Genomic DNA, 13,782 nt, shown 5'->3' with positions numbered 1-13,782 from the left:
GTCATGGTGAATAATTTTTTTAATGTATTGTTGGTGCTGGTTGGCTAATATCTTATTGAGGATTTTTGCATCCATGTTCATCAGGGAAATTTCTCCTTTTTAGTGTGGTCTTTGTCTGGTTTTAAAATCAAGGTAATGCTGCCTTCATAGAAAGAGTTTGGAAGTTTTCCTTCCATTTCTATTTTTTGGAATAGCTTCAAGAGAATAGGTGTTAACTCTTCCTTAAATGTTTGGTAGAATTCCCCCGGAAAGCCATCTGGCCTTGGACTCTTGTTTCTTGGGAGATTTTTTTATTACTAATTCGATTTCCTTACTGGTTATGGGTCTATTCAAATTTTCTATTTCTTCCTGTTTCAGTTTTGGTAATGTATATGTTTCTAGGAATTTGTCCATTTCTTCCAGATTGCCCATTTTATTGGTGTATAATTTATCATAATATTCTCTTATTATTGTTTTTATTTCTGCTGTGTTGGTTGTCTCCTCTTTCATTCTTGATTTTACTTATTTGGGTCCTTTCCTTTTTCTTTTTGATCAGACTGGCTAGTGGTTTATCAATTTTGTTAATTCTTTCAAAGAACCAGCTTCTGGTTTCATTGATCTGTTCTACTGGTTTTTTGTTTTTTGTTTTTTTCATTTTGATAGCATTAATTTCTGCTGTAATCTTTATTATTTCTTGTCTTCTGCTGGTTTTGGGTTTTATTTGCTGTTTTTTTCCCAGCTCTTTAAGGTGTAAGTTTAGGTTGTGTACCTGAGACCTTTCTTCCTTCTTTAGGAAGGCCTGGATTGCTATATACTTTCCTCTTATGACTGCCTTTGCTGTGTCCCAGAGGTTTTGGGTTGTGGTGTTATCATTTTCATTGGTTTCCATGTACTTTTTAATTTCCTCTTTAACTTCTTGGTTAGCCCATTCATTCTCTAGTAGGATGATGTTCTTTAGTCTCCAAGTATTTGTTACTTTTCCAAATTTTTTCTTGTGGTTGATTTTGAGCTTCTTAGCATTGTGGTCTGAAAATATGCATGGTATCATCTCCATCTTGTTGTACTTGTTGAGGCCTGATTTGTGTCCCAGTATGTTGTCTATTCTGGAGAATATTCCATTGCACTGGAGAAGAATGTATATTCTGCTGCTTTAGGATGAAATGTTCTGAATATATCTGTTAAATATCTGGTCCAGTGTGTCATTCAAAGGCATTGTTTCCTTGTTGATTTTCTGACTAAATGATCTGTGCATTGCTATAAGTGGAGTGTTGAAGTCCCCTACTATTACGGTATTATTATCAATGAGTTTCTTTATGTTTGTGATTAATTGACTTATATATTTGGGTGCTGCCACATTTGGTGCATAAATGTTTACAATTGTTAGGTCTTCTTGGTGGATAGACCCCTTAATTATGATATAATGCCCTTTTTCATCTCTTGTAACAGTCTTTATTTTAAGGTCTAGATTTTGTGATATAAGCATGGCTACTCTGGCTTTCTTTTGTCAACCATTAGCATGATAGATGGTTCTCCATCCCCTTACTTTCAATCTGAAGGTGTCTTTAGGTCTAAGGTGGATCTTTTGTAAACAGCATATAGATGGATCTTGTTTTCTTATCCATTCTGTTACCCTATCTCTTTTGATTGGAGCATTTAGTCCACTGACTTTAGAGTGAGTACTGAAAGATATGAATTTATTGCCATTATGTTGCTTGTACAGTTGGAGTTTCTGGTGGTGTTCTCTGGTCGTTTCTAGTCTTTGTTGCTTTTGGTATTTATTTATTTATTTATTCATTTATTCATTTATTTACTTATTTATTTTCATCTTTTCTCCCCTCAGAGAGTCCCCCTTAAAATTTCTTGCAGGGTTGGTTTAGTGGTCAGAAACTCCTTTAATTTTTGTTTGTCTGGAAACTTTTAATCTCTCCTTCTATTTTGAATGACAGCCTTGCTGGATAAAGAATTCTTGGCTGCATATTTTTCTGATTCAGCACATTGAATATACCTGCCACTCCTTTCTGGCCTGCCAAGTTTCTGTGGATAAGTCTGCTGCAAGCCTGATCTGTCTTCCCTTGCAGGTTAAGGACTTTTTTTCCCTTGCTGCTTTCATGATTCTTTCTTGCCTGAGTATTTTGTGAAGTTGACTGTGATATGCCTTGTTGATGGTCGGTTTTTGTTGAATCTAATGGGGGTCCTCTGTGCTTCCTGGATTTTGATGTCTGTGTCTTTCCCCAGGTTGGGAAAGTTTTCTGCTATGATTTGCTTTCATAACCCTTCTACCCCTTTTATCTCTCTTCATCTTCTGGGACCCCTATGATTCTGATGTTGCTCCTTTTTAATGAGTCACTGATTTCTCTAATTCTTAAATCTTGCACTTTTGCCCTAGTCTCCCTCTTTTTTTCTGCTTCATTATTCTCCATAAGTTTGTCCTCTATGTCACTGATTCTCTGCCTCATCCATCCTTGCCGCCGTGGCAACTGAGATTGCAGCTCAGTTATAGCATTTTTTATTTCATTCTGACTAGCTTTTACTTCTTTTATCTACACAGAAAGGGATTCTAATCTATTTTCGACTCCTGCTAGTATTCTTATTATCATGATTCTAAATTCTGGTTCAGACATCTTGCTTGTGTCTGTGTTAGTTAAGTCCCTGGCTGTCGTTTCTTCCTGCTCTTTCTTTTCGGGTGAATTCCTTCGTTTCGTCATTTTGAAGGGAGAAAAGGAATTAATGAGGTAAAAAAACCCCTAAAATTAAAAACAATTAAAATTTTAAAAATATTAAAATTAAAAAATTAAAAACAAACACACACACACACACAAATCAAATAAATGATGATAGATCCTAGGTGTGTTTTGGTCTGGGTGTTGAAAGTGGCTTGAGAGATTAGAGGAAAAAAAGGGGGGGGGGGTGGGAGAAAAAAAAGAAATCGTTTGAGAATTTGAAAATTGAATACACTGAAGTAGACTAAAATGAAATGATGGCAGTAACATAGAATTTGAAAAAACTTACACAAAAGTAAAAAATATAGTGGAAAAAAATTAAAGAAAAATATTTTTAATAAAAACTGGAAATAAAAATTAATTTTTTCTCTTTCTGTATTCAGGAAAAAGAAAAGAAAAACAAAAGAGAAATAAAAAGAAAAAAAAGAAACAAAGTTGTGTAGATGGACCGGCGAACAGACTGAAATACTACTGAAATTACTTCGTTTTCCCCTAGAAGTCAAACTATGAAATGCGTTATAGTCCATAAACTAAGCAGGCGGAGAGACTTTTGTTCCTGAAGAGAGAGGTTGGCCTTGTTGGGCGGGGCTTAGTGTAACAACTTTGTTCTCCAGTAGATGGCGCTGCTTAGCTTACTGGGGTGGATTCTTGTCGCGCTTGTAGGTGCGTATGCGCATGCGCGGGACCGATGAACATGGCGCCGCCCAGCTACCCGTTCTCTAGTATTGGAACTGTGCTCTCCCCGCCCCAGCAATAGCGCACCCATCCTTTGTCTTCCGTCCACTCTGCGCTTTTACACTGTCCCTGACCAAGCCCCAGGCAGCACCTCCCTCCTGATTCTTGTCTCCAGTGTGGCTGTTTTCCCCCGGCCCCTTACTTGTGAGGGACTGCGGTTTTGACCCGTTCTGCCCTCCTGCGGGAGGGTCTCACGGAGAAATGGCCGGCTGCCAGCTGCACCCAGGAATATTTGCGGGACCGGGCTGCTGCCGGTGCCCAGAGACTGTGGCCGGGTGCCAGCCCACCCCAGAAAAAGTTTGTGAGATAGTATAGCAGCAGTGTTTCAGGGATTATGGCAAATCACAACATGCATCTGGCATCAGGCTTCACCCCCAACGACTGTTCCAGCACCAGCAAATGTGGTTGTTCTCCCGGGTTCACTGGGGCCTTTTCCTGCGGGGGGGCCACACAGCCTCTACCAGATGTGCTCCCAGCAGGAGAATCACCTGTCCCCGCGTGGCCTGAAGACCACCAGACTTCACTCTGCTCCTGGGGATTCGCCCTTCCCACCAGAGCACCACCAGGTATTGAGCTGTGGAGTTTCAGGCTTTGCGCTCCCCGTTTATAGAGTCTTAATGGAACTTAAACCCTCTCCTTTCTCCTTTTTTAGTTCAGTCCCTGCGGCCGTTTCAACTTTTCCACTTTCTCTCCAACTGCTTTCGGCGGGGGTGGGGGGGGGGAGGTGCTTTTTCCATATCCTCCCCACCGTCTCAGTCATTTCTCCACACGCAAAAACTGCCCCTGTCTTCCATGGCTTCTCTCTCCCCCAGTTCACCTCTCCGCACCGTGTACCTGGTGAGTTCTGTGGTTCAGGTTGTGCAGATTATTGTGTTAATCCTCAAATCAGTTTTCTAGGTGTGCAGGATGGTTTAATGTTGATATGGCTGTATTTCATGCACGCGAGACACACAAAAAACTTCCATGCTGTTCTGCCATCTTGGCTCCTCCCTGGTCCATTTTTAATTGGGTTGTTTGTTTTCTTACTGTTGAATTTTAAGAGTTCTTTGTATATTTTGGATAACAGTCCTCTATCAGATGTGCTTTTGCAAATATTTTCTCCCAGTGGGTGCCTTGTCTTCTAATTCTCTTGATATTGTGTTTTGTGGAGCAGAAATTTTTTATTTTAACTAAGTCCACCTTATTGATTATTTCTTTCAGGGATCACTCACTCCCCACAAACCATGTTGACCTTGAAATATTAAAAATATAAACTTTCGTTTCCCAGGAAATTGTATAAGACGTTTTTTTTCTTGGTTCTTCTAGTTAAGGTTCAAACCCTAAATTAAAAAGCAACAACAACAACAAAACTAATTGGCTACAATTATAAAGAAAAATATTTTAAAATGCCAGCAATTTTTCTGTTCTGTTAAAGGTGCAAGTTAGAATTCATCTTTGGGAAGCAGAGGGCTTGCTTTTTTGATATTGTGAAAAAATTTCAGTGGGCTTTTTGATTCTGCGAAGCCAAGCTAAAATACCATTCCGGAGTGGAGAGGTACAAGAGAGCAAAGAAACAAACTTAAGCAAGTAACTCTGCAGTTTGTTTTCCCTGTGGGTAGACTTCTTATTGCAGATGACCATATTTGGTGGAAAGCTGGCCTTAAACTTAGATTTTCTTTTTCACTGGGCTCAGAGGAGCTAGAAGGTCTAGTTCCTAGGCAGAGAAATCATTGGCCCCTGCAACTGTACTGCAGGTGGGAGGGGTGGGGGGTGGGGGTGCAAAGAAGAGCACTGGTCAATGGGTAATCTCCTCTGAATGATTAACCTAGGGAATCTAGAGAAGATGCATCTAGTTACTTGTTTACATTTTCTTTTCTGCAGTGTTACTGGATCTTGTTTTCATAAAAAGCATAGTTTTGTGAAATTATACCTGAGGAATAATTATGTGTTATACCTGAGGAATGTAATAGTGGACAGAGACACAGACTTGGAAGAAAGTGATTTGAGGGGAGAATTATCTATGTGGAGAAGCTAGTGATAATATGAAAAGACGGACCTGTGGCAGAGATGGGCAGGAGTCCAGACACAGGCAAGGGGGACAAGGGACAATTGGGATGGATTTGTGGCATCTTTAAGCATTCCTTGGGCATAATCAGAAATATTTAGGAAGGTTTTGGAAACCTGGTAAAAGATGGGATTTTTCTATAAGCAAGCAGGATGGGGATTCAGGGTTCTCATACCAAGGGAAGCATGATCCCTGGTAGCTAGAGAAGGTAGGAATATCTGGGTTACATCTAAAAATAATTGCTTAATTACCGAATAGTGGGCCATATGGTGGTAGATTATTGGTGCCTAAATTTGGCAGCAAAGGTAGCTTTGGGTTGGGGCACAGCAGATGTCAAATGGATATAACAGATGAAGAGAGATATGAAAAATGTTTCCTTACTTCCCACCTCTGAAACATGATGGGTACATTAAGGAACATGCTATGGACTCAGAAAACAAGGTTCTAAACTCTCCCCTGCTTTTACTCCCAATCAGTGTATAACCTTGACCATGTTCTCTGATCTCCTACCCATCAATTTCCTCATCTGTTAAAAGAAGTAAAGAGTGATGACAAATATTTTGGAGTCTTGTCCCATCCCAATGGTCTATGATGCTAACAGTAAGTAGGAAAAAAAAAAACAAAACAAAACAACAAGGCAGACTTTGTCTTTTGGGTGAGGCAAACATGGCCACAGGGGTAGATATTTCAAACTCTAATATTTCAGAGGGTTCAGGCAGGTATTCTAAAAAATAAAATGGGCTGGAAATCTAGAGTTTTATGGGGGTTTATGTGCTTTCTAAAATGTTGACAACCAATTCAACTTTTAAAACAATTGTTTGGGTCTACAAAACACATCTGATTGACATACTGCCAGTCTAGGGGTCTGTTTGAGGAAGGGAAAGGGGAGGAGGAGAAAGGAGGTGCCCGTGTACTAAGAGAGTGTGTCAGAGGACGACACAGATCTAGTTTTAGAGGAAGGAAGAGAATCTTTGTTCTTCTGTTATAGCTTGTAAATAGGTAGTATTGGGAAAACTTCCTGCCTTCCACAGCTCAGTCTCAGGCACAGAGGGTGTGAATATTTGTTTTCTACTGCAAGGATGTTTGGAGTTGATGGCATGAATCATGTTCTTGACATCTTGTACTTTCAAATATTTGAATTTATATTAGATAATAATCCACTGTAGTGGTCAAATGTCCTAGAACTTGTCTCAGGGCAACTAATACAAATGTCTTCTAGTGTGTCCCCTAGAGAAGAACTCTACTGGCCCCAATCCTTATGTCCCAATACACACCCAATATACAGAGATACTCCTTTCTCATAGTCCACGGAGACTTTGGCACTGTTACAGTTACTCCTTCAGATGTTGTGACACATACTAGGTCATTGTACCTGAAAGCCCTTGGGATTACCATTTCATCTTTCAGAATCACCTGAAAATGTATTTTGGTTTATATGAATGTGGCCTATAAAACAAATACAAAGAAGAGGTTCAGAGTGGTTATCCTCTTCCTGTCCCTTTTCATTATCGTCAGTGCTTACTCCTATCACCTTTCTTACCTCTGCAAAGCCTCACTGGCCATTCCCCTATGTGAAGAAGCTGTACTTCTATCTGATGGGAAAGGCATGTGGCTGGAAAGAGAGCCTGGACTTCCTGCCTTCTTTCATAACAGCAACAGAATGAACTAAAATATCTCCAAGGGAGAAGTCATGAGCACGTGGGACCACCTGCTCTGCTTGGCGCTGGGATTCCTGAAACATCTTACCTTAGTAGGATTACTACCAGTCTGAAGTCTTTAGCTCAGCAGGCCCAGGTCCTCACTGTCCTCTTACTCATGATGTTCAGACCATTGGCAAATGCCCCGGCTTATAAATTTACTGAAATGGATTTGTGGCAGGATATTTTGCTCCCGTAAATTTACCAACTAAAGGGTTGATGATGTCATGTCAGCCAAGTCAGAGCCTTTTACCCCTGAGAACCTAATTCTAATCAGAAATTTGTTTGGGAAATATGAACTTACTATATGGGATTGGATTATTTTAGGAGACATTTTGTTCAAATTGAATGCCAGTTTGTCATCCATTTCAAGTAAGAGATTTTCCATGGGGGCCACATGTTTCTATTGTCTTCCTCCTTACAGATTGCTTGAGAATCTTTTGCATTTTTCCCACTATCAACCATGTCTTTCAATACTTCATAACTTGTTATAATTTTTCAAGTTTGTATATAAAAATTTGGGTTGTACTTAGATTTGCCACTTTGTGACATGTAGAATGGCCCCTCAAACCACAGTGTGGTACTTCAGTTCATAGTGCATTACTACATTGCTGTTAATGCTTTCTACTTGCCTCACTTCCATACATTGAAGAAATTAGTCCTTTTATCGTCTGCGTTTTGAATATTCTGTCTCAGTTTGTTTTGTCATTGCCAACCAGAAATTCTACATTTTTTCACAAATTGGCCAGTCTTTCGTGGCTTGGAAGATTAGATATTTTAGTCTTGAGATCATTGATTAAAATGTCTTCAGTGAAGGGAGAAAAGGAGAGTTGTTGAGACAGTTTGCTCTGGAAGGGCTGAACAAAGAACAATGAACAGGGACCTCCAGGTCCCTGACCAACTAGGCAGGCCATTCATCATCCAAGAATCTTACCTCATGACACTTCTCTGTCTATACCAAATTGACATCCAAGAGTATTGTTTGAAGAACTGTCCACTGGGAGAACATCCCTCACCACTGTCCTGAAGGGCGACACAGTGAGGTGGTGGTCACCAATATATCACCTGGCCTCCATAATGCTTCTCTACAGCAGATATTCTCCCCTCTAACAGGAGTACCATGATGGTATTTTGGATTCCCTGGTTCAGTGTCAGCTCACCCCTTGAATTCAATAGCCCTCAAAAGTTGTGGGTATTCCTTTTTTGTCAGTGCCTTTTTTTTTTCTTTTTGTAAATGGTTGCAGTTCCTACTGGGGAAGAATTTAGGAAATACTTATGTATGTTTGCATGCTGTGGCATGTCTTTCCACAGTGGGTCATCCCTTCAATCAATGGGCTTTAGGTCTAGAAACTAATAAGTGATTGTGATTTTTCTCTGTGGTGATTGCTCAACAGTTCTTCCCTCTTCCTTCCTCCACCCCACCCCACACTCCCTGCTGAATTATACAGGACAAATAACACTGTACTTGGATGTTTATCTCTATTGACCACAGGACACTATAGCTATTAGCTATTGACGCAGAACTCTCAGTCAAGCCCCGTTAGTGACTCACACTTTGGCTTGGGATGCTAGGTGGTAGTTCTCTGGCCTCATGTAGTAATCTGTTCTCAAATTCCCACCTATCAGAGCCTCTGACTCCTTTCTCAGTACTGGCCAAGCAGTTCCAGCATCTTCACCACACTTATTGTAGGCTAATTGTCATGTCCAAGCTTCAAGGAGCCATCCCAGCAATGTATAGAATCAGCACTAGGTGACCTTGCCAGGATGTTAAATCTGAGTTATGGAAGAGTGCTCCCAAATCCATAAACTGCCCCCTGTCCCACGTTGTCTTTCTCCTCTTGGTCCAACACCCTTAAGAACCACTTATACATAGTCTCCCAGATTATACTGTGGGAAGCTGGGGCTTGAGCCACTGGGATCCACTGAATCTCCACTCAAAAGCTGGGAGCAGGATCAGTTATCCACCAGCTCCCTTCCCCATGGATTAAGGGTTGTCCCAGGGCTTGTTAACCTCCATGCAGTTTCAGACTACCCATGAGTCCCATGCCACAGCATTAGGAACACACTGGGAAGAGAGCAAGAGGAATGTGGTGCAGCTGAGGGAGGTGGTGTCAGTTTACACCTGCATGACACTTACTGCTGCAGCAACGGAAAGAATAAAGGGGAGTTAAGAGCTTGTGTCCAGCTCTCTGGCACTTTGTGGTTATCTTTATACTTAAAAAAAATTTTTTTTTAACATTTATTTATTTTTGAGACAGAGACAGAGCATGAATGGGGGAGGGGCAGAGAGAGAGGGAGACCCAGAATCTGAAGCAGCTCCAGGCTCCGAGCTGTCAACACAAAGCCTGATGTGGGGCTCACGACCCATGAGATCGTGACCTGAGCTCAAGTCAGATGCTTAACCGACTGAGCCACCCAGGTGCCCCATCTTTGTACTTAAAAAAATTTTTCTTTAATATGTATTATTTAAAAATACCTAAATGTACTATAAAATAATAGATTCTTTAATATTTTTCTCCTGTTACTTAAAACTTAAGTACTTTCAAGTACTTGAGAAATACTCCAGACACTTTAGACCAAGGATCTATTGGAGGAGATTCTTATATCATCACAAGCACACCCCATATTATGCTCAGTTAAAAAAATATGGTGAAAGCAAAGGGAAGCAAGACTGTGTTGTTCTTTGTCCCATATTATATGACCACAAGAATTCTAGAAAATCAACCTGATTCTATCAGACCTTGGGGCGGTGGGGGGGGGGGGGTGGCTCTGGCTTCCCCAGAAGCTGCTAACAAACCAGGAAATAGAGGAGAGTTCATACCTCTTGGGGTGAACTTGGACCAGTAAGAGACAGGAGCTGACAGATAAAGTTGTTGTCCTTTCTGTCCCAGACAGATGGTTCTGAAGCATTGTGATTCTCTGCAGCCTCTCCCAATTGTCGTGCATGACTGAGCAACTGTCAATGTTCTCTGTGAGGCTGCGGACAGTTCTGCAACACATCCTCTTGAGTTTGCTTGCCCTCCGTCCCCCGTTCACTGCCCTTTGTCCTTCACTTTCTCTGCCTTGCCATTCAATAAAGTGTTAGCATGTAAGCTTTGCCTTGAGTTCTGATTTCTAAGGCTCCCATCAAGACATAGTGGGATAACAGGTATTGGCTGGGATTTGGATTCTCAACATAATGACAAAGCACAATCACAGCCTTCAAGTTCTGTCCTACTCAGTTCTGTCCTGTGAGTTTCAGACGCCCAAAAGAGGCAGAGAGGTACTAAATGGTCAGTGCTTCTGTACCTCCAAGGGCCAGGCTCACAGTGGGAGCTCAGCCTAGCCAGTCTCAGTCTAGCTCAGGCCTCTGGGGTTTGCCTTCCTACAGTGGAGACCAGTAAGGATCTTTTCTCTTGATTATATTCAGGAAGGAAAAGCCAGACCAGAACCACAGAGATGGCCTTCTAATCAAGTTAAAAGGGAGGCAGAGGACCAAGATTACTAACCACATTTTGTCTCAGGCATGGAGAAAGCATAACCAGGCCAGTGTGTATGGCAGGGGAGGGGGGGGGGGGGAGTGACTTGCTTCCTCCCGAGCAAGAACTTCATGCCTCTAGAAATGACCACAGTCCTTGGTGTCACCTGATGTCATTGTTCTCTTGACATCACAGCAGTTAGCTGGTGGATTAGGACCAGCTAGCTGGTAGATTTGGATGTGGCAGCACAAACAGGAACTTTGAGAGTACAGGGCCTACATCCCAGGCATAACTGGTCTCTTCCTGCTTTTGGTTCAGTCTGACCCTGACTGGAAACAGCATGAGGTATAATAATTTAAACAACTTGAACAGATACCATATGTTTGAACAGATACCAAATCCACTCTTATGTGGATCCTGAGAAACTGAGCAGAAGACCATGGGGGAGGGGAAGGAAAAAAAAAAGTTAGGGAGGGAGCCAAACCATAAGAGACTCTTAATAACTGAGAATAAACTGAGGGTTGTTGGGTGGTGGGAGAGAGGGGAAAGTGGGTGATGGGCATTGAGGAGGGTACCTGTTGGGATGAGCACTGAGTGTTGTATGGAAACCAATTTGACAATAAATTTCTTTAAAAAAAATTTTTTTTTAATAAAAATAATTTAATCAACTTGAGCCTTTCCCATCAGTTCAATTCAATCAACTAATATTTATCAAGTGGCCGGTCTTTGATGACCAAGTTATCATACTCAGTACCCTAGGCCTAGCACATGCTCAGTGCATCCGTGAATGGCTATTGTTAAGGCAGGGGAGATGGGGGAAGGGGTGGTGGAGATGAGACAGATCTGCAGGGGCTCCCCTAGGGTGGGAAACTCCTGGAGGAACAAGAGGGAATCTGGAACACTAAGGAACTTGCAGGATGGTGAGTGAGCTTACTGTGCATTCTCAGCAAGAAGAATGCCCAGAATCCTGGCTCCAGAAAGCTATTGCTGCTAATACCTGCCTGGCTCTTCTGCAGACAGCTGTATCTCAGTATGCCCCCTGAATTCACCTTCCTCCTCTGAATCTCCTTCCTCTCTTGGGGTCATTTTCCACCATCTTCCCTGTGAGACCTCTGAGAGTAACAAAATAAACTCCCTGCTACTGTGTATGCTTATGTCTTCTGTGGTGACTTGTTATGTGTTTGCACAATGACGTGGCTGTCCTGTGTGGCCATGGGTTCAGGCCATACCCCTCTGGTGTCACTGAGAGTTGATGGCTTTGGGTATTTACGTTAATTATCAGGGAGGCTCTGGGCCCTGCAAAGGGATGCCCTAGGGAGTACTTAGGTGGGGGAGAAGAAAACTCCTTTCTCTTTCTGGACCTTGGTCTCTTGGGCCCGGGCTTTGAAGAGTCTAGTCATACTTGAGATCACTACCAGGCCGAGGGAAAGAAGGCCTGTGCCACATGGGAATTATGTGTGTGGTAGATCCATATCTGAGACTTTCAGGCAGTTTGACATTTGAGAGGGAAATAGAAGCTGGCAGAATTACAAAGCCACCACATTGGCCTGGGCTTAATTTGCTCTAGGGATTCTGCCCTAATACATGAGGAGCCATGGGCTTTGACGGCATCCTGAGTGCATTCCACCCTTGATATGGGTATATGGCTTAATTTATTTGCACCAAGTTTTCTTGGTCAGCTTGTCATCCCTGTCCCTTTCCCCGTTGTCCTCGGCACTGTAGGGAAGTCTGGAGTTCCGTTCTCCCCATCACTTTCCTATATGCCTCTGAGTTACAGTCTGCCGATTAAAGGTACACACAGGACATTTGGAAGGCAGAAGACAAGTCAGTGTCTCTGTTGGCCATTGTGAACAGATGCTTGGACATATGGTAGACATATGATTTGCTGTAGCCTCCAGCTACTTCCTAAGAAGCACCTGCTTTGGTGTAGACAGCTGGATTACTGTCAGCAGCTTCCCTAGGCTAACCCCTTCCTGATTTCATGAACCAGCCACAGTCTCCATATTGCTTCCCCACACCTTCCAACCATTGTGCAAGCTTCTAAGACCTTTCTCCTTGGGATACAGAGGTGCTTCTCCTCTGCCGAGAGCCCTGACTAATGACCAATGCTGCAGTGCCCCCTTGCCTTCCACGAGGGTGGTCCCAGGGTGGTAGAGGGCAACCCTCACTCCTGACAGATTGATTAATATAGCAGGCCAGGCAGCTTCTGGATAATTCCTCCAGCTCTGTGACCAGAGGTCCTTCTTGTACAATGACAGTCACTTCTAATGGAACAGGACAACTAGAGTCAGTTCCTACTGCCTCTCCTCTCATAGCCTTCTTTATTTTGCTGGATCCCAGCCTGACTGAGGCCCTCTACTTAAGATGGGCTGATTGGCTGATGTGTGATGTGGCTGTAGTCTAAGATTACTGCAGTGGATGATACCGAAGGAAAGGGACAGACGGCCACTGCTAGTGTCTGGGTGGGATGGGGACTGCTTCCTCGAGAGAACAGGTGTGAATGTATGTGTCATGCAAGAACTCTTGTCCATTATCATGGGCCCACAATTCCTTTCTAAATATTTATTTATTTATATATATATTTTAGCACAAACATATGGGTAAGTTGGCCTTGGGGGCCAAAGGAAAACATAGGGATGCAATGACTCAGTGCCTTGTCACATTGTAAGGACCATTGTGGCAGCACCCAGCATTCCCAGACAGCAGTCTAAGGCAAGCACTGGTGACGATGCCTGACAGCTTTGGCCAACCAGAGGATGTTCAGCTTGGGAGCAAGGGAGGCCAGAAATGCTGGGGGAGTCTTCAAACAAGGGTGAATGGGGCTGGGGGGATAAATACCCCCATCTGCTTTACCTTTCACTGAGGACAATTCTGGGTCGTATTCCATCTCTGCAGCATACCCCATGAGAGGTTCTCATGGGGACTGAGCCCCAGTAGCTAAGGTTGCCAGATTTAGCAGATAAAAATACAGGACATCCAGTTAAATTTTAATTTCAGATAAATGATAAATATCTTTTTTGTAAAATTATGTCCCTTGCAATATTTGTAACACGCACATACTAAAAACTTATTTATGGTTTATCCAAAATTCAAATTTAACTGAGAGTTCTGTATTTTATCTGGCAAAACCTACCAGGAGCCCAAAGCAG

The 13,782-nt window shown here is 42.4% G+C and overlaps 1 pseudogene across 1 annotated transcript in view; it reads left to right on the top strand.

Annotated features, from left to right (window-relative positions):
• LOC132669451 (large ribosomal subunit protein P1 pseudogene) overlaps positions 1 to 4,272 on the top strand; it is a 29,712-nt pseudogene extending 25,440 nt beyond the window's left edge. The window contains exon 6 of the transcript XR_013556213.2: positions 3,083 to 4,272. The product of XR_013556213.2 is annotated as a large ribosomal subunit protein P1 pseudogene (transcript). The remainder of the gene's footprint in view (positions 1 to 3,082) is intronic.
• The last annotated feature ends 9,510 nt before the right edge of the window (positions 4,273 to 13,782 follow it).

This window comes from Panthera onca, chromosome B3, assembly GCF_046562875.1.
Source record: "Panthera onca isolate mPanOnc1 chromosome B3, mPanOnc1 haplotype 2, whole genome shotgun sequence".
Lineage (NCBI taxonomy): Eukaryota > Metazoa > Chordata > Mammalia > Carnivora > Felidae > Panthera > Panthera onca.
The sequence above is the reverse complement of the archived record's forward strand: the minus strand, read 5'-3'. Positions and strand labels throughout refer to the sequence as shown.